We start from the raw sequence: 22,775 nt of genomic DNA, 5'->3' as shown, positions 1-22,775 counted from the left end.
TACGCGATGGGGTCGGTGCGATTTTCCTAAGAATCCATTGCCCGGTTGTCGTTCCGGTCCATCCGACCGGAGATGCGGTAAAAATAAAAAGGGGGGGTGCAACACGAGGACTTCCCAGGAGGTCACCCATCCTAGTACTACTCTCGCCCAAGCACGCTTAACTGCGGAGTTCTGATGGGATCCGGTGCATTAGTGCTGGTATGATCGCACCCATCATGCTACCAGCGAAAAACTAATATAATCCTATTACGACCTAGCCGCACCCTGCCTATCTCATGCCAACCGGCGATCTGACCGATACCCATTGCTACGCGATGGGGTCGGTGCGATTTTCCTAAAAATCCATTCCCTGGTTCTCGTTCCGGTCCATCCGACCAGAGATGCGGTAAAAATTAAAAGGGGGGTGCAACACGAGGACTTCCCAGGAGGTCACCCATCCTAGTACTACTCTCGCCCAAGCACGCTTAACTGCGGAGTTCTGATGGGATCCGGTGCATTAGTGCTGGTATGATCGCACCCATCATGCTACCAGCGAAAAACTAATATAATCCTATTACGACCTAGCCGCACCCTGCCTATCCCATGCCAACCGGCGATCTGATTGATAGCGATGGGGTCGGTGCGATTTTCCTAAGAATCCATTGCCCGGTTGTCGTTCCGGTCCATCCGACCGGAGATGCGGTAAAAATAAAAAGGGGGGGTGCAACACGAGGACTTCCCAGGAGGTCACCCATCCTAGTACTACTCTCGCCCAAGCACGCTTAACTGCGGAGTTCTGATGGGATCCGGTGCATTAGTGCTGGTATGATCGCACCCATCATGCTACCAGCGAAAAACTAATATAATCCTATTACGACCTAGCCGCACCATGCCTATCCCATGCCAACCGGCGATCTGATCGATACCCATCGCTACGCGATGGGGTCGGTGCGATTTTCCTAAGAATCCATTGCCCGGTTGTCGTTCCGGTCCATCCGACCGGAGATGCGGTAAAAATAAAAAGGGGGGGTGCAACACGAGGACTTCCCAGGAGGTCACCCATCCTAGTACTACTCTCGCCCAAGCACGCTTAACTGCGGAGTTCTGATGGGATCCGGTGCATTAGTGCTGGTATGATCGCACCCATCATGCTACCAGCGAAAAACTAATATAATCCTATTACGACCTAGCCGCACCCTGCCTATCCCATGCCAACCGGCGATCTGATTGATAGCGATGGGGTCGGTGCGATTTTCCTAAGAATCCATTGCCCGGTTGTCGTTCCGGTCCATCCGACCGGAGATGCGGTAAAAATAAAAAGGGGGGGTGCAACACGAGGACTTCCCAGGAGGTCACCCATCCTAGTACTACTCTCGCCCAAGCACGCTTAACTGCGGAGTTCTGATGGGATCCGGTGCATTAGTGCTGCTATGATCGCACCCATCATGCTACCAGCGAAAAACTAATATAATCCTATTACGACCTAGCCGCACCATGCCTATCCCATGCCAACCGGCGATCTGATCGATACCCATTGCTACGCGATGGGGTCGGTGCGATTTTCCTAAGAATCCATTGCCCGGTTGTCGTTCCGGTCCATCCGACCGGAGATGCGGTAAAAATAAAAAGGGGGGGTGCAACACGAGGACTTCCCAGGAGGTCACCCATCCTAGTACTACTCTCGCCCATGCGCGCTTAACTGCGGAGTTCTGATGGGATCCGGTGCATTAGTGCTGGTATGATCGCACCCATCATGCTACCAGCGAAAAACTAATATAATCCTATTACGACCTAGCCGCACCCTGCCTATCTCATGCCAACCGGCGATCTGACCGATACCCATTGCTACGCGATGGGGTCGGTGCGATTTTCCTAAAAATCCATTCCCTGGTTCTCGTTCCGGTCCATCCGACCAGAGATGCGGTAAAAATTAAAAGGGGGGTGCAACACGAGGACTTCCCAGGAGGTCACCCATCCTAGTACTACTCTCGCCCAAGCACGCTTAACTGCGGAGTTCTGATGGGATCCGGTGCATTAGTGCTGGTATGATCGCACCCATCATGCTACCAGCGAAAAACTAATATAATCCTATTACGACCTAGCCGCACGATGCCTATCCCATGCCAACCGGCGATCTGATCGATACCCATCGCTACGCGATGGGGTCGGTGCGATTTTCCTAAGAATCCATTGCCCGGTTGTCGTTCCGGTCCATCCGACCGGAGATGCGGTAAAAATAAAAAGGGGGGGTGCAACACGAGGACTTCCCAGGAGGTCACCCATCCTAGTACTACTCTCGCCCAAGCACGCTTAACTGCGGAGTTCTGATGGGATCCGGTGCATTAGTGCTGGTATGATCGCACCCATCATGCTACCAGCGAAAAACTAATATAATCCTATTACGACCTAGCCGCACCCTGCCTATCTCATGCCAACCGGCGATCTGACCGATACCCATTGCTACGCGATGGGGTCGGTGCGATTTTCCTAAAAATCCATTCCCTGGTTCTCGTTCCGGTCCATCCGACCAGAGATGCGGTAAAAATTAAAAGGGGGGTGCAACACGAGGACTTCCCAGGAGGTCACCCATCCTAGTACTACTCTCGCCCAAGCACGCTTAACTGCGGAGTTCTGATGGGATCCGGTGCATTAGTGCTGGTATGATCGCACCCATCATGCTACCAGCGAAAAACTAATATAATCCTATTACGACCTAGCCGCACCCTGCCTATCCCATGCCAACCGGCGATCTGATTGATAGCGATGGGGTCGGTGCGATTTTCCTAAGAATCCATTGCCCGGTTGTCGTTCCGGTCCATCCGACCGGAGATGCGGTAAAAATAAAAAGGGGGGGTGCAACACGAGGACTTCCCAGGAGGTCACCCATCCTAGTACTACTCTCGCCCAAGCACGCTTAACTGCGGAGTTCTGATGGGATCCGGTGCATTAGTGCTGGTATGATCGCACCCATCATGCTACCAGCGAAAAACTAATATAATCCTATTACGACCTAGCCGCACCATGCCTATCCCATGCCAACCGGCGATCTGATCGATACCCATCGCTACGCGATGGGGTCGGTGCGATTTTCCTAAGAATCCATTGCCCGGTTGTCGTTCCGGTCCATCCGACCGGAGATGCGGTAAAAATAAAAAGGGGGGGTGCAACACGAGGACTTCCCAGGAGGTCACCCATCCTAGTACTACTCTCGCCCAAGCACGCTTAACTGCGGAGTTCTGATGGGATCCGGTGCATTAGTGCTGGTATGATCGCACCCATCATGCTACCAGCGAAAAACTAATATAATCCTATTACGACCTAGCCGCACCCTGCCTATCCCATGCCAACCGGCGATCTGATTGATAGCGATGGGGTCGGTGCGATTTTCCTAAGAATCCATTGCCCGGTTGTCGTTCCGGTCCATCCGACCGGAGATGCGGTAAAAATAAAAAGGGGGGGTGCAACACGAGGACTTCCCAGGAGGTCACCCATCCTAGTACTACTCTCGCCCAAGCACGCTTAACTGCGGAGTTCTGATGGGATCCGGTGCATTAGTGCTGCTATGATCGCACCCATCATGCTACCAGCGAAAAACTAATATAATCCTATTACGACCTAGCCGCACCATGCCTATCCCATGCCAACCGGCGATCTGATCGATACCCATTGCTACGCGATGGGGTCGGTGCGATTTTCCTAAGAATCCATTGCCCGGTTGTCGTTCCGGTCCATCCGACCGGAGATGCGGTAAAAATAAAAAGGGGGGGTGCAACACGAGGACTTCCCAGGAGGTCACCCATCCTAGTACTACTCTCGCCCATGCGCGCTTAACTGCGGAGTTCTGATGGGATCCGGTGCATTAGTGCTGGTATGATCGCACCCATCATGCTACCAGCGAAAAACTAATATAATCCTATTACGACCTAGCCGCACCCTGCCTATCTCATGCCAACCGGCGATCTGACCGATACCCATTGCTACGCGATGGGGTCGGTGCGATTTTCCTAAAAATCCATTCCCTGGTTCTCGTTCCGGTCCATCCGACCAGAGATGCGGTAAAAATTAAAAGGGGGGTGCAACACGAGGACTTCCCAGGAGGTCACCCATCCTAGTACTACTCTCGCCCAAGCACGCTTAACTGCGGAGTTCTGATGGGATCCGGTGCATTAGTGCTGGTATGATCGCACCCATCATGCTACCAGCGAAAAACTAATATAATCCTATTACGACCTAGCCGCACGATGCCTATCCCATGCCAACCGGCGATCTGATCGATACCCATCGCTACGCGATGGGGTCGGTGCGATTTTCCTAAGAATCCATTGCCCGGTTGTCGTTCCGGTCCATCCGACCGGAGATGCGGTAAAAATAAAAAGGGGGGGTGCAACACGAGGACTTCCCAGGAGGTCACCCATCCTAGTACTACTCTCGCCCAAGCACGCTTAACTGCGGAGTTCTGATGGGATCCGGTGCATTAGTGCTGGTATGATCGCACCCATCATGCTACCAGCGAAAAACTAATATAATCCTATTACGACCTAGCCGCACCCTGCCTATCTCATGCCAACCGGCGATCTGACCGATACCCATTGCTACGCGATGGGGTCGGTGCGATTTTCCTAAAAATCCATTCCCTGGTTCTCGTTCCGGTCCATCCGACCAGAGATGCGGTAAAAATTAAAAGGGGGGTGCAACACGAGGACTTCCCAGGAGGTCACCCATCCTAGTACTACTCTCGCCCAAGCACGCTTAACTGCGGAGTTCTGATGGGATCCGGTGCATTAGTGCTGGTATGATCGCACCCATCATGCTACCAGCGAAAAACTAATATAATCCTATTACGACCTAGCCGCACCCTGCCTATCCCATGCCAACCGGCGATCTGATTGATAGCGATGGGGTCGGTGCGATTTTCCTAAGAATCCATTGCCCGGTTGTCGTTCCGGTCCATCCGACCGGAGATGCGGTAAAAATAAAAAGGGGGGGTGCAACACGAGGACTTCCCAGGAGGTCACCCATCCTAGTACTACTCTCGCCCAAGCACGCTTAACTGCGGAGTTCTGATGGGATCCGGTGCATTAGTGCTGGTATGATCGCACCCATCATGCTACCAGCGAAAAACTAATATAATCCTATTACGACCTAGCCGCACCATGCCTATCCCATGCCAACCGGCGATCTGATCGATACCCATCGCTACGCGATGGGGTCGGTGCGATTTTCCTAAGAATCCATTGCCCGGTTGTCGTTCCGGTCCATCCGACCGGAGATGCGGTAAAAATAAAAAGGGGGGGTGCAACACGAGGACTTCCCAGGAGGTCACCCATCCTAGTACTACTCTCGCCCAAGCACGCTTAACTGCGGAGTTCTGATGGGATCCGGTGCATTAGTGCTGGTATGATCGCACCCATCATGCTACCAGCGAAAAACTAATATAATCCTATTACGACCTAGCCGCACCCTGCCTATCCCATGCCAACCGGCGATCTGATTGATAGCGATGGGGTCGGTGCGATTTTCCTAAGAATCCATTGCCCGGTTGTCGTTCCGGTCCATCCGACCGGAGATGCGGTAAAAATAAAAAGGGGGGGTGCAACACGAGGACTTCCCAGGAGGTCACCCATCCTAGTACTACTCTCGCCCAAGCACGCTTAACTGCGGAGTTCTGATGGGATCCGGTGCATTAGTGCTGCTATGATCGCACCCATCATGCTACCAGCGAAAAACTAATATAATCCTATTACGACCTAGCCGCACCATGCCTATCCCATGCCAACCGGCGATCTGATCGATACCCATTGCTACGCGATGGGGTCGGTGCGATTTTCCTAAGAATCCATTGCCCGGTTGTCGTTCCGGTCCATCCGACCGGAGATGCGGTAAAAATAAAAAGGGGGGGTGCAACACGAGGACTTCCCAGGAGGTCACCCATCCTAGTACTACTCTCGCCCATGCGCGCTTAACTGCGGAGTTCTGATGGGATCCGGTGCATTAGTGCTGGTATGATCGCACCCATCATGCTACCAGCGAAAAACTAATATAATCCTATTACGACCTAGCCGCACCCTGCCTATCTCATGCCAACCGGCGATCTGACCGATACCCATTGCTACGCGATGGGGTCGGTGCGATTTTCCTAAAAATCCATTCCCTGGTTCTCGTTCCGGTCCATCCGACCAGAGATGCGGTAAAAATTAAAAGGGAGGTGCAACACGAGGACTTCCCAGGAGGTCACCCATCCTAGTACTACTCTCGCCCAAGCACGCTTAACTGCGGAGTTCTGATGGGATCCGGTGCATTAGTGCTGGTATGATCGCACCCATCATGCTACCAGCGAAAAACTAATATAATCCTATTACGACCTAGCCGCACCCTGCCTATCCCATGCCAACTGGCGATCTGATTGATAGCGATGGGGTCGGTGCGATTTTCCTAAGAATCCATTGCCCGGTTGTCGTTCCGGTCCATCCGACCGGAGATGCGGTAAAAATAAAAAGGGGGGGTGCAACACGAGGACTTCCCAGGAGGTCACCCATCCTAGTACTACTCTCGCCCAAGCACGCTTAACTGCGGAGTTCTGATGGGATCCGGTGCATTAGTGCTGGTATGATCGCACCCATCATGCTACCAGCGAAAAACTAATATAATCCTATTACGACCTAGCCGCACCATGCCTATCCCATGCCAACCGGCGATCTGATCGATACCCATTGCTACGCGATGGGGTCGGTGCGATTTTCCTAAGAATCCATTGCCCGGTTGTCGTTCCGGTTCATCCGACCGGAGATGCGGTAAAAATAAAAAGGTGGGGTGCAACACGAGGACTTCCCAGGAGGTCACCCATCCTAGTACTACTCTCGCCCAAGCACGCTTAACTGCGGAGTTCTGATGGGATCCGGTGCATTAGTGCTGGTATGATCGCACCCATCATGCTACCAGCGAAAAACTAATATAATCCTATTACGACCTAGCCGCACCCTGCCTATCTCATGCCAACCGGCGATCTGACCGATACCCATTGCTACGCGATGGGGTCGGTGCGATTTTCCTAAAAATCCATTCCCTGGTTCTCGTTCCGGTCCATCCGACCAGAGATGCGGTAAAAATTAAAAGGGGGGGTGCAACACGAGGACTTCCCAGGAGGTCACCCATCCTAGTACTACTCTCGCCCAAGCACGCTTAACTGCGGAGTTCTGATGGGATCCGGTGCATTAGTGCTGGTATGATCGCACCCATCATGCTACCAGCGAAAAACTAATATAATCCTATTACGACCTAGCCGCACCCTGCCTATCCCATGCCAACTGGCGATCTGATTGATAGCGATGGGGTCGGTGCGATTTTCCTAAGAATCCATTGCCCGGTTGTCGTTCCGGTCCATCCGACCGGAGATGCGGTAAAAATAAAAAGGGGGGGGGCAACACGAGTACTTCCCAGGAGGTCACCCATCCTAGTACTACTCTCGCCCAAGCACGCTTAACTGCGGAGTTCTGATGGGATCCGTTGCATTAGTGCTGGTATGATCGCACCCATCATGCTACCAGCGAAAAACTAATATAATCCTATTACGACCTAGCCGCACCATGCCTATCCCATGCCAACCGGCGATCTGATCGATACCCATTGCTACGCGATGGGGTCGGTGCGATTTTCCTAAGAATCCATTGCCCGGTTGTCGTTCCGGTCCATCCGACCGGAGATGCGGTAAAAATAAAAAGGGGGGGTGCAACACGAGGACTTCCCACGAGGTCACCCATCCTAGTACTACTCTCGCCCAAGCACGCTTAACTGCGGAGTTCTGATGGGATCCGGTGCATTAGTGCTGGTATGATCGCACCCATCATGCTACCAGCGAAAAACTAATATAATCCTATTACGACCTAGCCGCACCCTGCCTATCCCATGCCAACCGGCGATCTGATCGATACCCATTGCTACGCGATGGGGTCGGTGCGATTTTCCTAAGAATCCATTGCCCGGTTCTCGTTCCGGTCCATCCGACCGGAGATGCGGTAAAAATAAAAAAGGGGGGTGCAACACGAGGACTTCCCAGGAGGTCACCCATCCTAGTACTACTCTCGCCCAAGCACGCTTAACTGCGGAGTTCTGATGGGATCCGGTGCATTAGTGCTGGTATGATCTCACCCATCATGCTACCAGCGAAAAACTAATATAATCCTATTACGACCTAGCCGCACCCTGCCTATCCCATGCCAACCGGCGATCAGATCGATACCCATTGCTACGCGATGGGGTCGGTGCGATTTTCCTAAGAATCCATTGCCCGGTTCTCGTTCCGGTCCATCCGACCGGAGATACGGTAAAAATAAAAAGGGGGGGTGCAACACGAGGACTTCCCAGGAGGTCACCCATCCTAGTACTACTCTCGCCCAAGCACGCTTAACTGCGGAGTTCTAATGGGATCCGGTGCATTAGTGTTGGTATGATCGCACCCATCATGCTACCAGCGAAAAACTAATATAATCCTATTACGACCTAGCCGCACCCTGCCTATCCCATGCCAACCGGCGATCTGATCGATACCCATCGCTACGCGATGGGGTCGGTGCGATTTTCCTAAGAATCCATTGCCCGGTTCTCGTTCCGGTCCTTCCGACCGGAGATGCGGTAAAAATAAAAAGGGGGGGTGCAACACGAGGACTTCCCAGGAGGTCACCCATCCTAGTACTACTCTCGCCCAAGCACGCTGAACTGCGGAGTTCTGATGGGATCCGGTGCATTAGTGCTGGTATGATCGCACCCATCATGCTACCAGCGAAAAACTAATATAATCCTATTACGACCTAGCCGCACCCTGCCTATCCCATGCCAACTGGCGATCTGATTGATAGCGATGGGGTCGGTGCGATTTTCCTAAGAATCCATTGCCCGGTTGTCGTTCCGGTCCATCCGACCGGAGATGCGGTAAAAATAAAAAGGGGGGGTGCAACACGAGGACTTCCCAGGAGGTCACCCATCCTAGTACTACTCTCGCCCAAGCACGCTTAACTGCGGAGTTCTGATGGGATCCGGTGCATTAGTGCTGGTATGATCGCACCCATCATGCTACCAGCGAAAAACTAATATAATCCTATTACGACCTAGCCGCACCCTGCCTATCTCATGCCAACCGGCGATCTGACCGATACCCATTGCTACGCGATGGGGTCTGTGCGATTTTCCTAAAAATCCATTCCCTGGTTCTCGTTCCGGTCCATCCGACCAGAGATGCGGTAAAAATTAAAAGGGGGGGTGCAACACGAGGACTTCCCAGGAGGTCACCCATCCTAGTACTACTCTCGCCCAAGCACGCTTAACTGCGGAGTTCTGATGGGATCCGGTGCATTAGTGCTGGTATGATCGCACCCATCATGCTACCAGCGAAAAACTAATATAATCCTATTACGACCTAGCCGCACCATGCCTATCCCATGCCAACCGGCGATCTGATCGATACCCATCGCTACGCGATGGGGTCGGTGCGATTTTCCTAAGAATCCATTGCCCGGTTGTCGTTCCGGTCCATCCGACCGGAGATGCGGTAAAAATAAAAAGGGGGGGTGCAACACGAGGACTTCCCAGGAGGTCACCCATCCTAGTACTACTCTCGCCCAAGCACGCTTAACTGCGGAGTTCTGATGGGATCCGGTGCATTAGTGCTGGTATGATCGCACCCATCATGCTACCAGCGAAAAACTAATATAATCCTATTACGACCTAGCCGCACCCTGCCTATCTCATGCCAACCGGCGATCTGACCGATACCCATTGCTACGCGATGGGGTCGGTGCGATTTTCCTAAAAATCCATTCCCTGGTTCTCGTTCCGGTCCATCCGACCAGAGATGCGGTAAAAATTAAAAGGGGGGTGCAACACGAGGACTTCCCAGGAGGTCACCCATCCTAGTACTACTCTCGCCCAAGCACGCTTAACTGCGGAGTTCTGATGGGATCCGGTGCATTAGTGCTGGTATGATCGCACCCATCATGCTACCAGCGAAAAACTAATATAATCCTATTACGACCTAGCCGCACCCTGCCTATCCCATGCCAACCGGCGATCTGATTGATAGCGATGGGGTCGGTGCGATTTTCCTAAGAATCCATTGCCCGGTTGTCGTTCCGGTCCATCCGACCCGAGATGCGGTAAAAATAAAAAGGGGGGGTGCAACACGAGGACTTCCCAGGAGGTCACCCATCCTAGTACTACTCTCGCCCAAGCACGCTTAACTGCGGAGTTCTGATGGGATCCGGTGCATTAGTGCTGGTATGATCGCACCCATCATGCTACCAGCGAAAAACTAATATAATCCTATTACGACCTAGCCGCACCATGCCTATCCCATGCCAACCGGCGATCTGATCGATACCCATCGCTATGCGATGGGGTCGGTGCGATTTTCCTAAGAATCCATTGCCCGGTTGTCGTTCCGGTCCATCCGACCGGAGATGCGGTAAAAATAAAAAGGGGGGGTGCAACACGAGGACTTCCCAGGAGGTCACCCATCCTAGTACTACTCTCGCCCAAGCACGCTTAACTGCGGAGTTCTGATGGGATCTGGTGCATTAGTGCTGGTATGATCGCACCCATCATGCTACCAGCGAAAAACTAATATAATCCTATTACGACCTAGCCGCACCCTGCCTATCCCATGCCAACCGGCGATCTGATTGATAGCGATGGGGTCGGTGCGATTTTCCTAAGAATCCATTGCCCGGTTGTCGTTCCGGTCCATCCGACCGGAGATGCGGTAAAAATAAAAAGGGGGGGTGCAACACGAGGACTTCCCAGGAGGTCACCCATCCTAGTACTACTCTCGCCCAAGCACGCTTAACTGCGGAGTTCTGATGGGATCCGGTGCATTAGTGCTGCTATGATCGCACCCATCATGCTACCAGCGAAAAACTAATATAATCCTATTACGACCTAGCCGCACCATGCCTATCCCATGCCAACCGGCGATCTGATCGATACCCATTGCTACGCGATGGGGTCGGTGCGATTTTCCTAAGAATCCATTGCCCGGTTGTCGTTCCGGTCCATCCGACCGGAGATGCGGTAAAAATAAAAAGGGGGGGTGCAACACGAGGACTTCCCAGGAGGTCACCCATCCTAGTACTACTCTCGCCCATGCGCGCTTAACTGCGGAGTTCTGATGGGATCCGGTGCATTAGTGCTGGTATGATCGCACCCATCATGCTACCAGCGAAAAACTAATATAATCCTATTACGACCTAGCCGCACCCTGCCTATCTCATGCCAACCGGCGATCTGACCGATACCCATTGCTACGCGATGGGGTCGGTGCGATTTTCCTAAAAATCCATTCCCTGGTTCTCGTTCCGGTCCATCCGACCAGAGATGCGGTAAAAATTAAAAGGGAGGTGCAACACGAGGACTTCCCAGGAGGTCACCCATCCTAGTACTGCTCTCGCCCAAGCACGCTTAACTGCGGAGTTCTGATGGGATCCGGTGCATTAGTGCTGGTATGATCGCACCCATCATGCTACCAGCGAAAAACTAATATAATCCTATTACGACCTAGCCGCACCCTGCCTATCCCATGCCAACTGGCGATCTGATTGATAGCGATGGGGTCGGTGCGATTTTCCTAAGAATCCATTGCCCGGTTGTCGTTCCGGTCCATCCGACCGGAGATGCGGTAAAAATAAAAAGGGGGGGTGCAACACGAGGACTTCCCAGGAGGTCACCCATCCTAATACTACTCTCGCCCAAGCACGCTTAACTGCGGAGTTCTGATGGGATCCGGTGCATTAGTGCTGGTATGATCGCACCCATCATGCTACCAGCGAAAAACTAATATAATCCTATTACGACCTAGCCGCACCATGCCTATCCCATGCCAACCGGCGATCTGATCGATACCCATTGCTACGCGATGGGGTCGGTGCGATTTTCCTAAGAATCCATTGCCCGGTTCTCGTTCCGGTCCATCCGACCGGAGATACGGTAAAAATAAAAAGGGGGGGTGCAACACGAGGACTTCCCAGGAGGTCACCCATCCTAGTACTACTCTCGCCCAAGCACGCTTAACTGCGGAGTTCTAATGGGATCCGGTGCATTAGTGTTGGTATGATCGCACCCATCATGCTACCAGCGAAAAACTAATATAATCCTATTACGACCTAGCCGCACCCTGCCTATCCCATGCCAACCGGCGATCTGATCGATACCCATCGCTACGCGATGGGGTCGGTGCGATTTTCCTAAGAATCCATTGCCCGGTTGTCGTTCCGGTCCATCCGACCGGAGATGCGGTAAAAATAAAAAGGGGGGGTGCAACACGAGGACTTCCCAGGAGGTCACCCATCCTAGTACTACTCTCGCCCAAGCACGCTTAACTGCGGAGTTCTGATGGGATCCGGTGCATTAGTGCTGGTATGATCGCACCCATCATGCTACCAGCGAAAAACTAATATAATCCTATTACGACCTAGCCGCACCCTGCCTATCTCATGCCAACCGGCGATCTGACCGATACCCATTGCTACGCGATGGGGTCTGTGCGATTTTCCTAAAAATCCATTCCCTGGTTCTCGTTCCGGTCCATCCGACCAGAGATGCGGTAAAAATTAAAAGGGGGGGTGCAACACGAGGACTTCCCAGGAGGTCACCCATCCTAGTACTACTCTCGCCCAAGCACGCTTAACTGCGGAGTTCTGATGGGATCCGGTGCATTAGTGCTGGTATGATCGCACCCATCATGCTACCAGCGAAAAACTAATATAATCCTATTACGACCTAGCCGCACCATGCCTATCCCATGCCAACCGGCGATCTGATCGATACCCATCGCTACGCGATGGGGTCGGTGCGATTTTCCTAAGAATCCATTGCCCGGTTGTCGTTCCGGTCCATCCGACCGGAGATGCGGTAAAAATAAAAAGGGGGGGTGCAACACGAGGACTTCCCAGGAGGTCACCCATCCTAGTACTACTCTCGCCCAAGCACGCTTAACTGCGGAGTTCTGATGGGATCCGGTGCATTAGTGCTGGTATGATCGCACCCATCATGCTACCAGCGAAAAACTAATATAATCCTATTACGACCTAGCCGCACCCTGCCTATCTCATGCCAACCGGCGATCTGACCGATACCCATTGCTACGCGATGGGGTCGGTGCGATTTTCCTAAAAATCCATTCCCTGGTTCTCGTTCCGGTCCATCCGACCAGAGATGCGGTAAAAATTAAAAGGGGGGTGCAACACGAGGACTTCCCAGGAGGTCACCCATCCTAGTACTACTCTCGCCCAAGCACGCTTAACTGCGGAGTTCTGATGGGATCCGGTGCATTAGTGCTGGTATGATCGCACCCATCATGCTACCAGCGAAAAACTAATATAATCCTATTACGACCTAGCCGCACCCTGCCTATCCCATGCCAACCGGCGATCTGATTGATAGCGATGGGGTCGGTGCGATTTTCCTAAGAATCCATTGCCCGGTTGTCGTTCCGGTCCATCCGACCCGAGATGCGGTAAAAATAAAAAGGGGGGGTGCAACACGAGGACTTCCCAGGAGGTCACCCATCCTAGTACTACTCTCGCCCAAGCACGCTTAACTGCGGAGTTCTGATGGGATCCGGTGCATTAGTGCTGGTATGATCGCACCCATCATGCTACCAGCGAAAAACTAATATAATCCTATTACGACCTAGCCGCACCATGCCTATCCCATGCCAACCGGCGATCTGATCGATACCCATCGCTATGCGATGGGGTCGGTGCGATTTTCCTAAGAATCCATTGCCCGGTTGTCGTTCCGGTCCATCCGACCGGAGATGCGGTAAAAATAAAAAGGGGGGGTGCAACACGAGGACTTCCCAGGAGGTCACCCATCCTAGTACTACTCTCGCCCAAGCACGCTTAACTGCGGAGTTCTGATGGGATCTGGTGCATTAGTGCTGGTATGATCGCACCCATCATGCTACCAGCGAAAAACTAATATAATCCTATTACGACCTAGCCGCACCCTGCCTATCCCATGCCAACCGGCGATCTGATTGATAGCGATGGGGTCGGTGCGATTTTCCTAAGAATCCATTGCCCGGTTGTCGTTCCGGTCCATCCGACCGGAGATGCGGTAAAAATAAAAAGGGGGGGTGCAACACGAGGACTTCCCAGGAGGTCACCCATCCTAGTACTACTCTCGCCCAAGCACGCTTAACTGCGGAGTTCTGATGGGATCCGGTGCATTAGTGCTGCTATGATCGCACCCATCATGCTACCAGCGAAAAACTAATATAATCCTATTACGACCTAGCCGCACCATGCCTATCCCATGCCAACCGGCGATCTGATCGATACCCATTGCTACGCGATGGGGTCGGTGCGATTTTCCTAAGAATCCATTGCCCGGTTGTCGTTCCGGTCCATCCGACCGGAGATGCGGTAAAAATAAAAAGGGGGGGTGCAACACGAGGACTTCCCAGGAGGTCACCCATCCTAGTACTACTCTCGCCCATGCGCGCTTAACTGCGGAGTTCTGATGGGATCCGGTGCATTAGTGCTGGTATGATCGCACCCATCATGCTACCAGCGAAAAACTAATATAATCCTATTACGACCTAGCCGCACCCTGCCTATCTCATGCCAACCGGCGATCTGACCGATACCCATTGCTACGCGATGGGGTCGGTGCGATTTTCCTAAAAATCCATTCCCTGGTTCTCGTTCCGGTCCATCCGACCAGAGATGCGGTAAAAATTAAAAGGGAGGTGCAACACGAGGACTTCCCAGGAGGTCACCCATCCTAGTACTACTCTCGCCCAAGCACGCTTAACTGCGGAGTTCTGATGGGATCCGGTGCATTAGTGCTGGTATGATCGCACCCATCATGCTACCAGCGAAAAACTAATATAATCCTATTACGACCTAGCCGCACCCTGCCTATCCCATGCCAACTGGCGATCTGATTGATAGCGATGGGGTCGGTGCGATTTTCCTAAGAATCCATTGCCCGGTTGTCGTTCCGGTCCATCCGACCGGAGATGCGGTAAAAATAAAAAGGGGGGGTGCAACACGAGGACTTCCCAGGAGGTCACCCATCCTAATACTACTCTCGCCCAAGCACGCTTAACTGCGGAGTTCTGATGGGATCCGGTGCATTAGTGCTGGTATGATCGCACCCATCATGCTACCAGCGAAAAACTAATATAATCCTATTACGACCTAGCCGCACCATGCCTATCCCATGCCAACCGGCGATCTGATCGATACCCATTGCTACGCGATGGGGTCGGTGCGATTTTCCTAAGAATCCATTGCCCGGTTGTCGTTCCGGTTCATCCGACCGGAGATGCGGTAAAAATAAAAAGGTGGGGTGCAACACGAGGACTTCCCAGGAGGTCACCCATCCTAGTACTACTCTCGCCCAAGCACGCTTAACTGCGGAGTTCTGATGGGATCCGGTGCATTAGTGCTGGTATGATCGCACCCATCATGCTACCAGCGAAAAACTAATATAATCCTATTACGACCTAGCCGCACCCTGCCTATCTCATGCCAACCGGCGATCTGACCGATACCCATTGCTACGCGATGGGGTCGGTGCGATTTTCCTAAAAATCCATTCCCTGGTTCTCGTTCCGGTCCATCCGACCAGAGATGCGGTAAAAATTAAAAGGGGGGGTGCAACACGAGGACTTCCCAGGAGGTCACCCATCCTAGTACTACTCTCGCCCAAGCACGCTTAACTGCGGAGTTCTGATGGGATCTGGTGCATTAGTGCTGGTATGATCCCACCCATCATGCTACCAGCGAAAAACTAATATAATCCTATTACGACCTAGCCGCACCCTGCCTATCCCATGCCAACCGGCGATCTGATTGATAGCGATGGGGTCGGTGCGATTTTCCTAAGAATCCATTGCCCGGTTGTCGTTCCGGTCCATCCGACCGGAGATGCGGTAAAAATAAAAAGGGGGGGTGCAACACGAGGACTTCCCAGGAGGTCACCCATCCTAGTACTACTCTCGCCCAAGCACGCTTAACTGCGGGGTTCTGATGGGATCCGGTGCATTAGTGCTGCTATGATCGCACCCATCATGCTACCAGCGAAAAACTAATATAATCCTATTACGACCTAGCCGCACCATGCCTATCCCATGCCAACCGGCGATCTGATCGATACCCATTGCTACGCGATGGGGTCGGTGCGATTTTCCTAAGAATCCATTGCCCGGTTGTCGTTCCGGTCCATCCGACCGGAGATGCGGTAAAAATAAAAAGGGGGGGTGCAACACGAGGACTTCCCAGGAGGTCACCCATCCTAGTACTACTCTCGCCCATGCGCGCTTAACTGCGGAGTTCTGATGGGATCCGGTGCATTAGTGCTGGTATGATCGCACCCATCATGCTACCAGCGAAAAACTAATATAATCCTATTACGACCTAGCCGCACCCTGCCTATCTCATGCCAACCGGCGATCTGACCGATACCCATTGCTACGCGATGGGGTCGGTGCGATTTTCCTAAAAATCCATTCCCTGGTTCTCGTTCCGGTCCATCCGACCAGAGATGCGGTAAAAATTAAAAGGGAGGTGCAACACGAGGACTTCCCAGGAGGTCACCCATCCTAGTACTACTCTCGCCCAAGCACGCTTAACTGCGGAGTTCTGATGGGATCCGGTGCATTAGTGCTGGTATGATCGCACCCATCATGCTACCAGCGAAAAACTAATATAATCCTATTACGACCTAGCCGCACCCTGCCTATCCCATGCCAACTGGCGATCTGATTGATAGCGATGGGGTCGGTGCGATTTTCCTAAGAATCCATTGCCCGGTTGTCGTTCCGGTCCATCCGACCGGAGATGCGGTAAAAATAAAAAGGGGGGGTGCAACACGAGGACTTCCCAGGAGGTCACCCATCCTAGTACTACTCTCGCCCAAGCACGCTTAACTGCGGAGTTCTGATGGGATCCGGTGCATTAGTGCTGGTATGATCGCACCCATCATGCTACCAGCGAAAAACTAATATAATCCTATTACGACCTAGCCGCACCATGCCTATCCCATGCCAACCGGCGATCTGATCGATACCCATTGCTACGCGATGGGGTCGGTGCGATTTTCCTAAGAATCCATTGCCCGGTTGTCGTTCCGGTTCATCCGACCGGAGATGCGGTAAAAATAAAAAGGTGGGGTGCAACACGAGGACTTCCCAGGAGGTCACCCATCCTAGTACTACTCTCGCCCAAGCACGCTTAACTGCGGAGTTCTGATGGGATCCGGTGCATTAGTGCTGGTATGATCGCACCCATCATGCTACCAGCGAAAAACTAATATAATCCTATTACGACCTAGCCGCACCCTGCCTATCTCATGCCAACCGGCGATCTGACCGATACCCATTGCTACGCGATGGGGTCGGTGCGATTTTCCTAAAAATCCATTCCCTGGTTCTCGTTCCGGTCCATCCGACCAGAGATGCGGTAAAAATTAAAAGGGGGGGTGCAACACGAGGACTTCCCAGGAGGTCACCCATCCTAGTACTACTCTCGCCCAAGCACGCTTAACTGCGGAGTTCTGATGGGATCCGGTGCATTAGTGCTGGTATGATCGCACCCATCATGCTACCAGCGAAAAACTAATATAATCCTATTACGACCTAGCCGCACCCTGCCTATCCCATGCCAACTGGCGATCTGATTGATAGCGATGGGGTCGGTGCGATTTTCCTAAGAATCCATTGCCCGGTTGTCGTTCCGGTCCATCCGACCGGAGATGCGGTAAAAATAAAAAGGGGGGGGGCAACACGAGGACTTCCCAGGAGGTCACCCATCCTAGTACTACTCTCGCCCAAGCACGCTTAACTGCGGAGTTCTGATGGGATCCGGTGCATTAGTGCTGGTATGATCGCACCCATCATGCTACCAGCGAAAAACTAATATAATCCTATTACGACCTAGCCGCACCATGCCTATCCCATGCCAACCGGCGATCTGATCGATACCCATTGCTACGCGATGGGGTCGGTGCGATTTTCCTAAGAATCCATTGCCCGGTTGTCGTTCCGGTCCATCCGACCGGAGATGCGGTAAAAATAAAAAGGGGGGGTGCAACACGAGGACTTCCCACGAGGTCACCCATCCTAGTACTACTCTCGCCCAAGCACGCTTAACTGCGGAGTTCTGATGGGATCCGGTGCATTAGTGCTGGTATGATCGCACCCATCATGCTACCAGCGAAAAACTAATATAATCCTATTACGACCTAGCCGCACCCTGCCTATCCCATGCCAACCGGCGATCTGATCGATACCCATTGCTACGCGATGGGGTCGGTGCGATTTTCCTAAGAATCCATTGCCCGGTTCTCGTTCCGGTCCATCCGACCGGAGATGCGGTAAAAATAAAAAAGGGGGGTGCAACACGAGGACTTCCCAGGAGGTCACCCATCCTAGTACTACTCTCGCCCAAGCACGCTTAACTGCGGAGTTCTGATGGGATCCGGTGCATTAGTGCTGGTATGATCGCACCCATCATGCTACCAGCGAAAAACTAATATAATCCTATTACGACCTAGCCGCACCCTGCCTATCCCATGCCAACCGGCGATCAGATCGATACCCATTGCTACGCGATGGGGTCGGTGCGATTTTCCTAAGAATCCATTGCCCGGTTCTCGTTCCGGTCCATCCGACCGGAGATACGGTAAAAATAAAAAGGGGGGGTGCAACACGAGGACTTCCCAGGAGGTCACCCATCCTAGTACTACTCTCGCCCAAGCACGCTTAACTGCGGAGTTCTAATGGGATCCGGTGCATTAGTGTTGGTATGATCGCACCCATCATGCTACCAGCGAAAAACTAATATAATCCTATTACGACCTAGCCGCACCCTGCCTATCCCATGCCAACCGGCGATCTGATCGATACCCATCGCTACGCGATGGGGTCGGTGCGATTTTCCTAAGAATCCATTGCCCGGTTCTCGTTCCGGTCCTTCCGACCGGAGATGCGGTAAAAATAAAAAGGGGGGGTGCAACACGAGGACTTCCCAGGAGGTCACCCATCCTAGTACTACTCTCGCCCAAGCACGCTGAACTGCGGAGTTCTGATGGGATCCGGTGCATTAGTGCTGGTATGATCGCACCCATCATGCTACCAGCGAAAAACTAATATAATCCTATTACGACCTAGCCGCACCCTGCCTATCCCATGCCAACTGGCGATCTGATTGATAGCGATGGGGTCGGTGCGATTTTCCTAAGAATCCATTGCCCGGTTGTCGTTCCGGTCCATCCGACCGGAGATGCGGTAAAAATAAAAAGGGGGGGTGCAACACGAGGACTTCCCAGGAGGTCACCCATCCTAGTACTACTCTCGCCCAAGCACGCTTAACTGCGGAGTTCTGATGGGATCCGGTGCATTAGTGCTGGTATGATCGCACCCATCATGCTACCAGCGAAAAACTAATATAATCCTATTACGACCTAGCCGCACCCTGCCTATCTCATGCCAACCGGCGATCTGACCGATACCCATTGCTACGCGATGGGGTCTGTGCGATTTTCCTAAAAATCCATTCCCTGGTTCTCGTTCCGGTCCATCCGACCAGAGATGCGGTAAAAATTAAAAGGGAGGTGCAACACGAGGACTTCCCAGGAGGTCACCCATCCTAGTACTACTCTCGCCCAAGCACGCTTAACTGCGGAGTTCTGATGGGATCCGGTGCATTAGTGCTGGTATGATCGCACCCATCATGCTACCAGCGAAAAACTAATATAATCCTATTACGACCTAGCCGCACCCTGCCTATCCCATGCCAACTGGCGATCTGATTGATAGCGATGGGGTCGGTGCGATTTTCCTAAGAATCCATTGCCCGGTTGTCGTTCCGGTCCATCCGACCGGAGATGCGGTAAAAATAAAAAGGGGGGGTGCAACACGAGGACTTCCCAGGAGGTCACCCATCCTAGTACTACTCTCGCCCAAGCACGCTTAACTGCGGAGTTCTGATGGGATCCGGTGCATTAGTGCTGGTATGATCGCACCCATCATGCTACCAGCGAAAAACTAATATAATCCTATTACGACCTAGCCGCACCATGCCTATCCCATGCCAACCGGCGATCTGATCGATACCCATTGCTACGCGATGGGGTCGGTGCGATTTTCCTAAGAATCCATTGCCCGGTTGTCGTTCCGGTTCATCCGACCGGAGATGCGGTAAAAATAAAAAGGTGGGGTGCAACACGAGGACTTCCCAGGAGGTCACCCATCCTAGTACTACTCTCGCCCAAGCACGCTTAACTGCGGAGTTCTGATGGGATCCGGTGCATTAGTGCTGGTATGATCGCACCCATCATGCTACCAGCGAAAAACTAATATAATCCTATTACGACCTAGCCGCACCCTGCCTATCTCATGCCAACCGGCGATCTGACCGATACCCATTGCTACGCGATGGGGTCGGTGCGATTTTCCTAAAAATCCATTCCCTGGTTCTCGTTCCGGTCCATCCGACCAGAGATGCGGTAAAAATTAAAAGGGGGGGTGCAACACGAGGACTTCCCAGGAGGTCACCCATCCTAGTACTACTCTCGCCCAAGCACGCTTAACTGCGGAGTTCTGATGGGATCCGGTGCATTAGTGCTGGTATGATCGCACCCATCATGCTACCAGCGAAAAACTAATATAATCCTATTACGACCTAGCCGCACCCTGCCTATCCCATGCCAACTGGCGATCTGATTGATAGCGATGGGGTCGGTGCGATTTTCCTAAGAATCCATTGCCCGGTTGTCGTTCCGGTCCATCCGACCGGAGATGCGGTAAAAATAAAAAGGGGGGGGGCAACACGAGGACTTCCCAGGAGGTCACCCATCCTAGTACTACTCTCGCCCAAGCACGCTTAACTGCGGAGTTCTGATGGGATCCGGTGCATTAGTGCTGGTATGATCGCACCCATCATGCTACCAGCGAAAAACTAATATAATCCTATTACGACCTAGCCGCACCATGCCTATCCCATGCCAACCGGCGATCTGATCGATACCCATTGCTACGCGATGGGGTCGGTGCGATTTTCCTAAGAATCCATTGCCCGGTTGTCGTTCCGGTCCATCCGACCGGAGATGCGGTAAAAATAAAAAGGGGGGGTGCAACACGAGGACTTCCCACGAGGTCACCCATCCTAGTACTACTCTCGCCCAAGCACGCTTAACTGCGGAGTTCTGATGGGATCCGGTGCATTAGTGCTGGTATGATCGCACCCATCATGCTACCAGCGAAAAACTAATATAATCCTATTACGACCTAGCCGCACCCTGCCTATCCCATGCCAACCGGCGATCTGATCGATACCCATTGCTACGCGATGGGGTCGGTGCGATTTTCCTAAGAATCCATTGCCCGGTTCTCGTTCCGGTCCATCCGACCGGAGATGCGGTAAAAATAAAAAAGGGGGGTGCAACACGAGGACTTCCCAGGAGGTCACCCATCCTAGTACTACTCTCGCCCAAGCACGCTTAACTGCGGAGTTCTGATGGGATCCGGTGCATTAGTGCTGGTATGATCGCACCCATCATGCTACCAGCGAAAAACTAATATAATCCTATTACGACCTAGCCGCACCCTGCCTATCCCATGCCAACTGGCGATCTGATTGATAGCGATGGGGTCGGTGCGATTTTCCTAAGAATCCATTGCCCGGTTGTCGTTCCGGTCCATCCGACCGGAGATGCGGTAAAAATAAAAAGGGGGGGTGCAACACGAGGACTTCCCACGAGGTCACCCATCCTAGTACTACTCTCGCCCAAGCACGCTTAACTGCGGAGTTCTGATGGGATCCGGTGCATTAGTGCTGGTATGATCGCACCCATCATGCTACCAGCGAAAAACTAATATAATCCTATTACGACCTAGCCGCACCCTGCCTATCCCATGCCAACCGGCGATCTGATCGATACCCATTGCTACGCGATGGGGTCGGTGCGATTTTCCTAAGAATCCATTGCCCGGTTCTCGTTCCGGTCCATCCGACCGGAGATGCGGTAAAAATAAAAAAGGGGGGTGCAACACGAGGACTTCCCAGGAGGTCACCCATCCTAGTACTACTCTCGCCCAAGCACGCTTAACTGCGGAGTTCTGATGGGATCCGGTGCATTAGTGCTGGTATGATCGCACCCATCATGCTACCAGCGAAAAACTAATATAATCCTATTACGACCTAGCCGCACCCTGCCTATCCCATGCCAACCGGCGATCAGATCGATACCCATTGCTACGCGATGGGGTCGGTGCGATTTTCCTAAGAATCCATTGCCCGGTTCTCGTTCCGGTCCATCCGACCGGAGATACGGTAAAAATAAAAAGGGGGGGTGCAACACGAGGACTTCCCAGGAGGTCACCCATCCTAGTACTACTCTCGCCCAAGCACGCTTAACTGCGGAGTTCTAATGGGATCCGGTGCATTAGTGTTGGTATGATCGCACCCATCATGCTACCAGCGAAAAACTAATATAATCCTATTACGACCTAGCCGCACCCTGCCTATCCCATGCCAACCGGCGATCTGATCGATACCCATCGCTACGCGATGGGGTCGGTGCGATTTTCCTAAGAATCCATTGCCCGGTTCTCGTTCCGGTCCTTCCGACCGGAGATGCGGTAAAAATAAAAAGGGGGGGTGCAACACGAGGACTTCCCAGGAGGTCACCCATCCTAGTACTACTCTCGCCCAAGCACGCTGAACTGCGGAGTTCTGATGGGATCCGGTGCATTAGTGCTGGTATGATCGCACCCATCATGCTACCAGCGAAAAACTAAT

At 52.7% G+C, this 22,775-nt stretch overlaps 75 non-coding genes across 75 annotated transcripts; all 75 read right to left on the bottom strand.

The window, feature by feature from the left end:
* Window positions 1-93: 93 nt before the first annotated feature.
* LOC122285420 lies at window positions 94-212 on the bottom strand. The gene has a single exon (XR_006232757.1). It is a non-coding gene; the product is annotated as a 5S ribosomal RNA (ribosomal RNA).
* Window positions 213-400: 188 nt separating this feature from the next.
* On the bottom strand, window positions 401-519 carry LOC122285419. The gene has a single exon (XR_006232756.1). It is a non-coding gene; the product is annotated as a 5S ribosomal RNA (ribosomal RNA).
* A 178-nt stretch (window positions 520-697) lies between these two features.
* Window positions 698-816, bottom strand: LOC122285418. The gene has a single exon (XR_006232755.1). It is a non-coding gene; the product is annotated as a 5S ribosomal RNA (ribosomal RNA).
* Window positions 817-1,005: 189 nt separating this feature from the next.
* On the bottom strand, window positions 1,006-1,124 carry LOC122285417. Its single transcript, XR_006232754.1, has one exon. It is a non-coding gene; the product is annotated as a 5S ribosomal RNA (ribosomal RNA).
* A 178-nt stretch (window positions 1,125-1,302) lies between these two features.
* On the bottom strand, window positions 1,303-1,421 carry LOC122288292. The gene has a single exon (XR_006235560.1). It is a non-coding gene; the product is annotated as a 5S ribosomal RNA (ribosomal RNA).
* Window positions 1,422-1,610: 189 nt separating this feature from the next.
* On the bottom strand, window positions 1,611-1,729 carry LOC122288440. Its single transcript, XR_006235701.1, has one exon. It is a non-coding gene; the product is annotated as a 5S ribosomal RNA (ribosomal RNA).
* A 188-nt stretch (window positions 1,730-1,917) lies between these two features.
* LOC122285416 lies at window positions 1,918-2,036 on the bottom strand. Its single transcript, XR_006232753.1, has one exon. It is a non-coding gene; the product is annotated as a 5S ribosomal RNA (ribosomal RNA).
* A 189-nt stretch (window positions 2,037-2,225) lies between these two features.
* LOC122285415 lies at window positions 2,226-2,344 on the bottom strand. The gene has a single exon (XR_006232752.1). It is a non-coding gene; the product is annotated as a 5S ribosomal RNA (ribosomal RNA).
* A 188-nt stretch (window positions 2,345-2,532) lies between these two features.
* On the bottom strand, window positions 2,533-2,651 carry LOC122285414. Its single transcript, XR_006232751.1, has one exon. It is a non-coding gene; the product is annotated as a 5S ribosomal RNA (ribosomal RNA).
* A 178-nt stretch (window positions 2,652-2,829) lies between these two features.
* Window positions 2,830-2,948, bottom strand: LOC122285413. The gene has a single exon (XR_006232750.1). It is a non-coding gene; the product is annotated as a 5S ribosomal RNA (ribosomal RNA).
* A 189-nt stretch (window positions 2,949-3,137) lies between these two features.
* Window positions 3,138-3,256, bottom strand: LOC122285411. The gene has a single exon (XR_006232748.1). It is a non-coding gene; the product is annotated as a 5S ribosomal RNA (ribosomal RNA).
* A 178-nt stretch (window positions 3,257-3,434) lies between these two features.
* On the bottom strand, window positions 3,435-3,553 carry LOC122288291. Its single transcript, XR_006235559.1, has one exon. It is a non-coding gene; the product is annotated as a 5S ribosomal RNA (ribosomal RNA).
* A 189-nt stretch (window positions 3,554-3,742) lies between these two features.
* LOC122288438 lies at window positions 3,743-3,861 on the bottom strand. The gene has a single exon (XR_006235699.1). It is a non-coding gene; the product is annotated as a 5S ribosomal RNA (ribosomal RNA).
* A 188-nt stretch (window positions 3,862-4,049) lies between these two features.
* On the bottom strand, window positions 4,050-4,168 carry LOC122285410. The gene has a single exon (XR_006232747.1). It is a non-coding gene; the product is annotated as a 5S ribosomal RNA (ribosomal RNA).
* A 189-nt stretch (window positions 4,169-4,357) lies between these two features.
* LOC122285409 lies at window positions 4,358-4,476 on the bottom strand. Its single transcript, XR_006232746.1, has one exon. It is a non-coding gene; the product is annotated as a 5S ribosomal RNA (ribosomal RNA).
* A 188-nt stretch (window positions 4,477-4,664) lies between these two features.
* On the bottom strand, window positions 4,665-4,783 carry LOC122285408. The gene has a single exon (XR_006232745.1). It is a non-coding gene; the product is annotated as a 5S ribosomal RNA (ribosomal RNA).
* A 178-nt stretch (window positions 4,784-4,961) lies between these two features.
* LOC122285407 lies at window positions 4,962-5,080 on the bottom strand. The gene has a single exon (XR_006232744.1). It is a non-coding gene; the product is annotated as a 5S ribosomal RNA (ribosomal RNA).
* A 189-nt stretch (window positions 5,081-5,269) lies between these two features.
* On the bottom strand, window positions 5,270-5,388 carry LOC122285406. The gene has a single exon (XR_006232743.1). It is a non-coding gene; the product is annotated as a 5S ribosomal RNA (ribosomal RNA).
* A 178-nt stretch (window positions 5,389-5,566) lies between these two features.
* On the bottom strand, window positions 5,567-5,685 carry LOC122288290. Its single transcript, XR_006235558.1, has one exon. It is a non-coding gene; the product is annotated as a 5S ribosomal RNA (ribosomal RNA).
* Window positions 5,686-5,874: 189 nt separating this feature from the next.
* LOC122288437 lies at window positions 5,875-5,993 on the bottom strand. The gene has a single exon (XR_006235698.1). It is a non-coding gene; the product is annotated as a 5S ribosomal RNA (ribosomal RNA).
* A 188-nt stretch (window positions 5,994-6,181) lies between these two features.
* On the bottom strand, window positions 6,182-6,300 carry LOC122287347. Its single transcript, XR_006234644.1, has one exon. It is a non-coding gene; the product is annotated as a 5S ribosomal RNA (ribosomal RNA).
* Window positions 6,301-6,478: 178 nt separating this feature from the next.
* LOC122285404 lies at window positions 6,479-6,597 on the bottom strand. Its single transcript, XR_006232742.1, has one exon. It is a non-coding gene; the product is annotated as a 5S ribosomal RNA (ribosomal RNA).
* Window positions 6,598-6,786: 189 nt separating this feature from the next.
* Window positions 6,787-6,905, bottom strand: LOC122285403. The gene has a single exon (XR_006232741.1). It is a non-coding gene; the product is annotated as a 5S ribosomal RNA (ribosomal RNA).
* Window positions 6,906-7,094: 189 nt separating this feature from the next.
* Window positions 7,095-7,213, bottom strand: LOC122285402. Its single transcript, XR_006232740.1, has one exon. It is a non-coding gene; the product is annotated as a 5S ribosomal RNA (ribosomal RNA).
* Window positions 7,214-7,391: 178 nt separating this feature from the next.
* On the bottom strand, window positions 7,392-7,510 carry LOC122283173. The gene has a single exon (XR_006230653.1). It is a non-coding gene; the product is annotated as a 5S ribosomal RNA (ribosomal RNA).
* Window positions 7,511-7,699: 189 nt separating this feature from the next.
* On the bottom strand, window positions 7,700-7,818 carry LOC122287118. The gene has a single exon (XR_006234425.1). It is a non-coding gene; the product is annotated as a 5S ribosomal RNA (ribosomal RNA).
* Window positions 7,819-8,007: 189 nt separating this feature from the next.
* On the bottom strand, window positions 8,008-8,126 carry LOC122288501. Its single transcript, XR_006235761.1, has one exon. It is a non-coding gene; the product is annotated as a 5S ribosomal RNA (ribosomal RNA).
* A 189-nt stretch (window positions 8,127-8,315) lies between these two features.
* Window positions 8,316-8,434, bottom strand: LOC122288594. Its single transcript, XR_006235851.1, has one exon. It is a non-coding gene; the product is annotated as a 5S ribosomal RNA (ribosomal RNA).
* A 189-nt stretch (window positions 8,435-8,623) lies between these two features.
* LOC122288252 lies at window positions 8,624-8,742 on the bottom strand. Its single transcript, XR_006235521.1, has one exon. It is a non-coding gene; the product is annotated as a 5S ribosomal RNA (ribosomal RNA).
* A 178-nt stretch (window positions 8,743-8,920) lies between these two features.
* On the bottom strand, window positions 8,921-9,039 carry LOC122285401. Its single transcript, XR_006232739.1, has one exon. It is a non-coding gene; the product is annotated as a 5S ribosomal RNA (ribosomal RNA).
* Window positions 9,040-9,228: 189 nt separating this feature from the next.
* On the bottom strand, window positions 9,229-9,347 carry LOC122285399. Its single transcript, XR_006232737.1, has one exon. It is a non-coding gene; the product is annotated as a 5S ribosomal RNA (ribosomal RNA).
* Window positions 9,348-9,536: 189 nt separating this feature from the next.
* On the bottom strand, window positions 9,537-9,655 carry LOC122285398. The gene has a single exon (XR_006232736.1). It is a non-coding gene; the product is annotated as a 5S ribosomal RNA (ribosomal RNA).
* Window positions 9,656-9,843: 188 nt separating this feature from the next.
* Window positions 9,844-9,962, bottom strand: LOC122285397. Its single transcript, XR_006232735.1, has one exon. It is a non-coding gene; the product is annotated as a 5S ribosomal RNA (ribosomal RNA).
* Window positions 9,963-10,140: 178 nt separating this feature from the next.
* Window positions 10,141-10,259, bottom strand: LOC122285396. The gene has a single exon (XR_006232734.1). It is a non-coding gene; the product is annotated as a 5S ribosomal RNA (ribosomal RNA).
* A 189-nt stretch (window positions 10,260-10,448) lies between these two features.
* Window positions 10,449-10,567, bottom strand: LOC122287661. The gene has a single exon (XR_006234950.1). It is a non-coding gene; the product is annotated as a 5S ribosomal RNA (ribosomal RNA).
* Window positions 10,568-10,745: 178 nt separating this feature from the next.
* LOC122288289 lies at window positions 10,746-10,864 on the bottom strand. The gene has a single exon (XR_006235557.1). It is a non-coding gene; the product is annotated as a 5S ribosomal RNA (ribosomal RNA).
* Window positions 10,865-11,053: 189 nt separating this feature from the next.
* Window positions 11,054-11,172, bottom strand: LOC122288436. Its single transcript, XR_006235697.1, has one exon. It is a non-coding gene; the product is annotated as a 5S ribosomal RNA (ribosomal RNA).
* Window positions 11,173-11,360: 188 nt separating this feature from the next.
* Window positions 11,361-11,479, bottom strand: LOC122288064. Its single transcript, XR_006235341.1, has one exon. It is a non-coding gene; the product is annotated as a 5S ribosomal RNA (ribosomal RNA).
* A 178-nt stretch (window positions 11,480-11,657) lies between these two features.
* Window positions 11,658-11,776, bottom strand: LOC122287732. Its single transcript, XR_006235020.1, has one exon. It is a non-coding gene; the product is annotated as a 5S ribosomal RNA (ribosomal RNA).
* A 189-nt stretch (window positions 11,777-11,965) lies between these two features.
* LOC122288593 lies at window positions 11,966-12,084 on the bottom strand. Its single transcript, XR_006235850.1, has one exon. It is a non-coding gene; the product is annotated as a 5S ribosomal RNA (ribosomal RNA).
* A 189-nt stretch (window positions 12,085-12,273) lies between these two features.
* Window positions 12,274-12,392, bottom strand: LOC122285395. The gene has a single exon (XR_006232733.1). It is a non-coding gene; the product is annotated as a 5S ribosomal RNA (ribosomal RNA).
* Window positions 12,393-12,581: 189 nt separating this feature from the next.
* Window positions 12,582-12,700, bottom strand: LOC122285394. The gene has a single exon (XR_006232732.1). It is a non-coding gene; the product is annotated as a 5S ribosomal RNA (ribosomal RNA).
* A 189-nt stretch (window positions 12,701-12,889) lies between these two features.
* On the bottom strand, window positions 12,890-13,008 carry LOC122285393. The gene has a single exon (XR_006232731.1). It is a non-coding gene; the product is annotated as a 5S ribosomal RNA (ribosomal RNA).
* A 188-nt stretch (window positions 13,009-13,196) lies between these two features.
* Window positions 13,197-13,315, bottom strand: LOC122285392. Its single transcript, XR_006232730.1, has one exon. It is a non-coding gene; the product is annotated as a 5S ribosomal RNA (ribosomal RNA).
* A 178-nt stretch (window positions 13,316-13,493) lies between these two features.
* Window positions 13,494-13,612, bottom strand: LOC122285391. The gene has a single exon (XR_006232729.1). It is a non-coding gene; the product is annotated as a 5S ribosomal RNA (ribosomal RNA).
* Window positions 13,613-13,801: 189 nt separating this feature from the next.
* Window positions 13,802-13,920, bottom strand: LOC122287659. The gene has a single exon (XR_006234948.1). It is a non-coding gene; the product is annotated as a 5S ribosomal RNA (ribosomal RNA).
* Window positions 13,921-14,098: 178 nt separating this feature from the next.
* On the bottom strand, window positions 14,099-14,217 carry LOC122288287. The gene has a single exon (XR_006235555.1). It is a non-coding gene; the product is annotated as a 5S ribosomal RNA (ribosomal RNA).
* Window positions 14,218-14,406: 189 nt separating this feature from the next.
* LOC122288435 lies at window positions 14,407-14,525 on the bottom strand. Its single transcript, XR_006235696.1, has one exon. It is a non-coding gene; the product is annotated as a 5S ribosomal RNA (ribosomal RNA).
* A 188-nt stretch (window positions 14,526-14,713) lies between these two features.
* LOC122287346 lies at window positions 14,714-14,832 on the bottom strand. The gene has a single exon (XR_006234643.1). It is a non-coding gene; the product is annotated as a 5S ribosomal RNA (ribosomal RNA).
* A 178-nt stretch (window positions 14,833-15,010) lies between these two features.
* On the bottom strand, window positions 15,011-15,129 carry LOC122287731. Its single transcript, XR_006235019.1, has one exon. It is a non-coding gene; the product is annotated as a 5S ribosomal RNA (ribosomal RNA).
* A 189-nt stretch (window positions 15,130-15,318) lies between these two features.
* On the bottom strand, window positions 15,319-15,437 carry LOC122285390. The gene has a single exon (XR_006232728.1). It is a non-coding gene; the product is annotated as a 5S ribosomal RNA (ribosomal RNA).
* A 189-nt stretch (window positions 15,438-15,626) lies between these two features.
* On the bottom strand, window positions 15,627-15,745 carry LOC122288705. The gene has a single exon (XR_006235957.1). It is a non-coding gene; the product is annotated as a 5S ribosomal RNA (ribosomal RNA).
* A 178-nt stretch (window positions 15,746-15,923) lies between these two features.
* LOC122283189 lies at window positions 15,924-16,042 on the bottom strand. The gene has a single exon (XR_006230668.1). It is a non-coding gene; the product is annotated as a 5S ribosomal RNA (ribosomal RNA).
* A 189-nt stretch (window positions 16,043-16,231) lies between these two features.
* LOC122288434 lies at window positions 16,232-16,350 on the bottom strand. The gene has a single exon (XR_006235695.1). It is a non-coding gene; the product is annotated as a 5S ribosomal RNA (ribosomal RNA).
* Window positions 16,351-16,538: 188 nt separating this feature from the next.
* LOC122287345 lies at window positions 16,539-16,657 on the bottom strand. The gene has a single exon (XR_006234642.1). It is a non-coding gene; the product is annotated as a 5S ribosomal RNA (ribosomal RNA).
* A 178-nt stretch (window positions 16,658-16,835) lies between these two features.
* Window positions 16,836-16,954, bottom strand: LOC122285387. The gene has a single exon (XR_006232726.1). It is a non-coding gene; the product is annotated as a 5S ribosomal RNA (ribosomal RNA).
* Window positions 16,955-17,143: 189 nt separating this feature from the next.
* On the bottom strand, window positions 17,144-17,262 carry LOC122285386. Its single transcript, XR_006232725.1, has one exon. It is a non-coding gene; the product is annotated as a 5S ribosomal RNA (ribosomal RNA).
* Window positions 17,263-17,451: 189 nt separating this feature from the next.
* Window positions 17,452-17,570, bottom strand: LOC122285385. The gene has a single exon (XR_006232724.1). It is a non-coding gene; the product is annotated as a 5S ribosomal RNA (ribosomal RNA).
* Window positions 17,571-17,748: 178 nt separating this feature from the next.
* On the bottom strand, window positions 17,749-17,867 carry LOC122287755. The gene has a single exon (XR_006235042.1). It is a non-coding gene; the product is annotated as a 5S ribosomal RNA (ribosomal RNA).
* Window positions 17,868-18,056: 189 nt separating this feature from the next.
* On the bottom strand, window positions 18,057-18,175 carry LOC122287117. Its single transcript, XR_006234424.1, has one exon. It is a non-coding gene; the product is annotated as a 5S ribosomal RNA (ribosomal RNA).
* Window positions 18,176-18,364: 189 nt separating this feature from the next.
* LOC122285384 lies at window positions 18,365-18,483 on the bottom strand. Its single transcript, XR_006232723.1, has one exon. It is a non-coding gene; the product is annotated as a 5S ribosomal RNA (ribosomal RNA).
* Window positions 18,484-18,672: 189 nt separating this feature from the next.
* On the bottom strand, window positions 18,673-18,791 carry LOC122288592. Its single transcript, XR_006235849.1, has one exon. It is a non-coding gene; the product is annotated as a 5S ribosomal RNA (ribosomal RNA).
* A 189-nt stretch (window positions 18,792-18,980) lies between these two features.
* On the bottom strand, window positions 18,981-19,099 carry LOC122288251. The gene has a single exon (XR_006235520.1). It is a non-coding gene; the product is annotated as a 5S ribosomal RNA (ribosomal RNA).
* A 178-nt stretch (window positions 19,100-19,277) lies between these two features.
* Window positions 19,278-19,396, bottom strand: LOC122285383. The gene has a single exon (XR_006232722.1). It is a non-coding gene; the product is annotated as a 5S ribosomal RNA (ribosomal RNA).
* A 188-nt stretch (window positions 19,397-19,584) lies between these two features.
* LOC122287344 lies at window positions 19,585-19,703 on the bottom strand. The gene has a single exon (XR_006234641.1). It is a non-coding gene; the product is annotated as a 5S ribosomal RNA (ribosomal RNA).
* A 178-nt stretch (window positions 19,704-19,881) lies between these two features.
* LOC122285382 lies at window positions 19,882-20,000 on the bottom strand. The gene has a single exon (XR_006232721.1). It is a non-coding gene; the product is annotated as a 5S ribosomal RNA (ribosomal RNA).
* A 189-nt stretch (window positions 20,001-20,189) lies between these two features.
* Window positions 20,190-20,308, bottom strand: LOC122285381. Its single transcript, XR_006232720.1, has one exon. It is a non-coding gene; the product is annotated as a 5S ribosomal RNA (ribosomal RNA).
* Window positions 20,309-20,497: 189 nt separating this feature from the next.
* Window positions 20,498-20,616, bottom strand: LOC122285380. The gene has a single exon (XR_006232719.1). It is a non-coding gene; the product is annotated as a 5S ribosomal RNA (ribosomal RNA).
* A 178-nt stretch (window positions 20,617-20,794) lies between these two features.
* On the bottom strand, window positions 20,795-20,913 carry LOC122287754. The gene has a single exon (XR_006235041.1). It is a non-coding gene; the product is annotated as a 5S ribosomal RNA (ribosomal RNA).
* A 189-nt stretch (window positions 20,914-21,102) lies between these two features.
* Window positions 21,103-21,221, bottom strand: LOC122287116. Its single transcript, XR_006234423.1, has one exon. It is a non-coding gene; the product is annotated as a 5S ribosomal RNA (ribosomal RNA).
* A 189-nt stretch (window positions 21,222-21,410) lies between these two features.
* Window positions 21,411-21,529, bottom strand: LOC122285379. Its single transcript, XR_006232718.1, has one exon. It is a non-coding gene; the product is annotated as a 5S ribosomal RNA (ribosomal RNA).
* Window positions 21,530-21,707: 178 nt separating this feature from the next.
* On the bottom strand, window positions 21,708-21,826 carry LOC122287115. The gene has a single exon (XR_006234422.1). It is a non-coding gene; the product is annotated as a 5S ribosomal RNA (ribosomal RNA).
* A 189-nt stretch (window positions 21,827-22,015) lies between these two features.
* On the bottom strand, window positions 22,016-22,134 carry LOC122285378. Its single transcript, XR_006232717.1, has one exon. It is a non-coding gene; the product is annotated as a 5S ribosomal RNA (ribosomal RNA).
* Window positions 22,135-22,323: 189 nt separating this feature from the next.
* On the bottom strand, window positions 22,324-22,442 carry LOC122288591. Its single transcript, XR_006235848.1, has one exon. It is a non-coding gene; the product is annotated as a 5S ribosomal RNA (ribosomal RNA).
* A 189-nt stretch (window positions 22,443-22,631) lies between these two features.
* LOC122288250 lies at window positions 22,632-22,750 on the bottom strand. The gene has a single exon (XR_006235519.1). It is a non-coding gene; the product is annotated as a 5S ribosomal RNA (ribosomal RNA).
* Between the last annotated feature and the right edge of the window lie 25 nt (window positions 22,751-22,775).

This window comes from Carya illinoinensis, chromosome 11, assembly GCF_018687715.1.
Source record: "Carya illinoinensis cultivar Pawnee chromosome 11, C.illinoinensisPawnee_v1, whole genome shotgun sequence".
NCBI classification, from domain to species: Eukaryota; Viridiplantae; Streptophyta; class Magnoliopsida; order Fagales; family Juglandaceae; genus Carya; species Carya illinoinensis.
The sequence above is the reverse complement of the archived record's forward strand: the minus strand, read 5'-3'. Positions and strand labels throughout refer to the sequence as shown.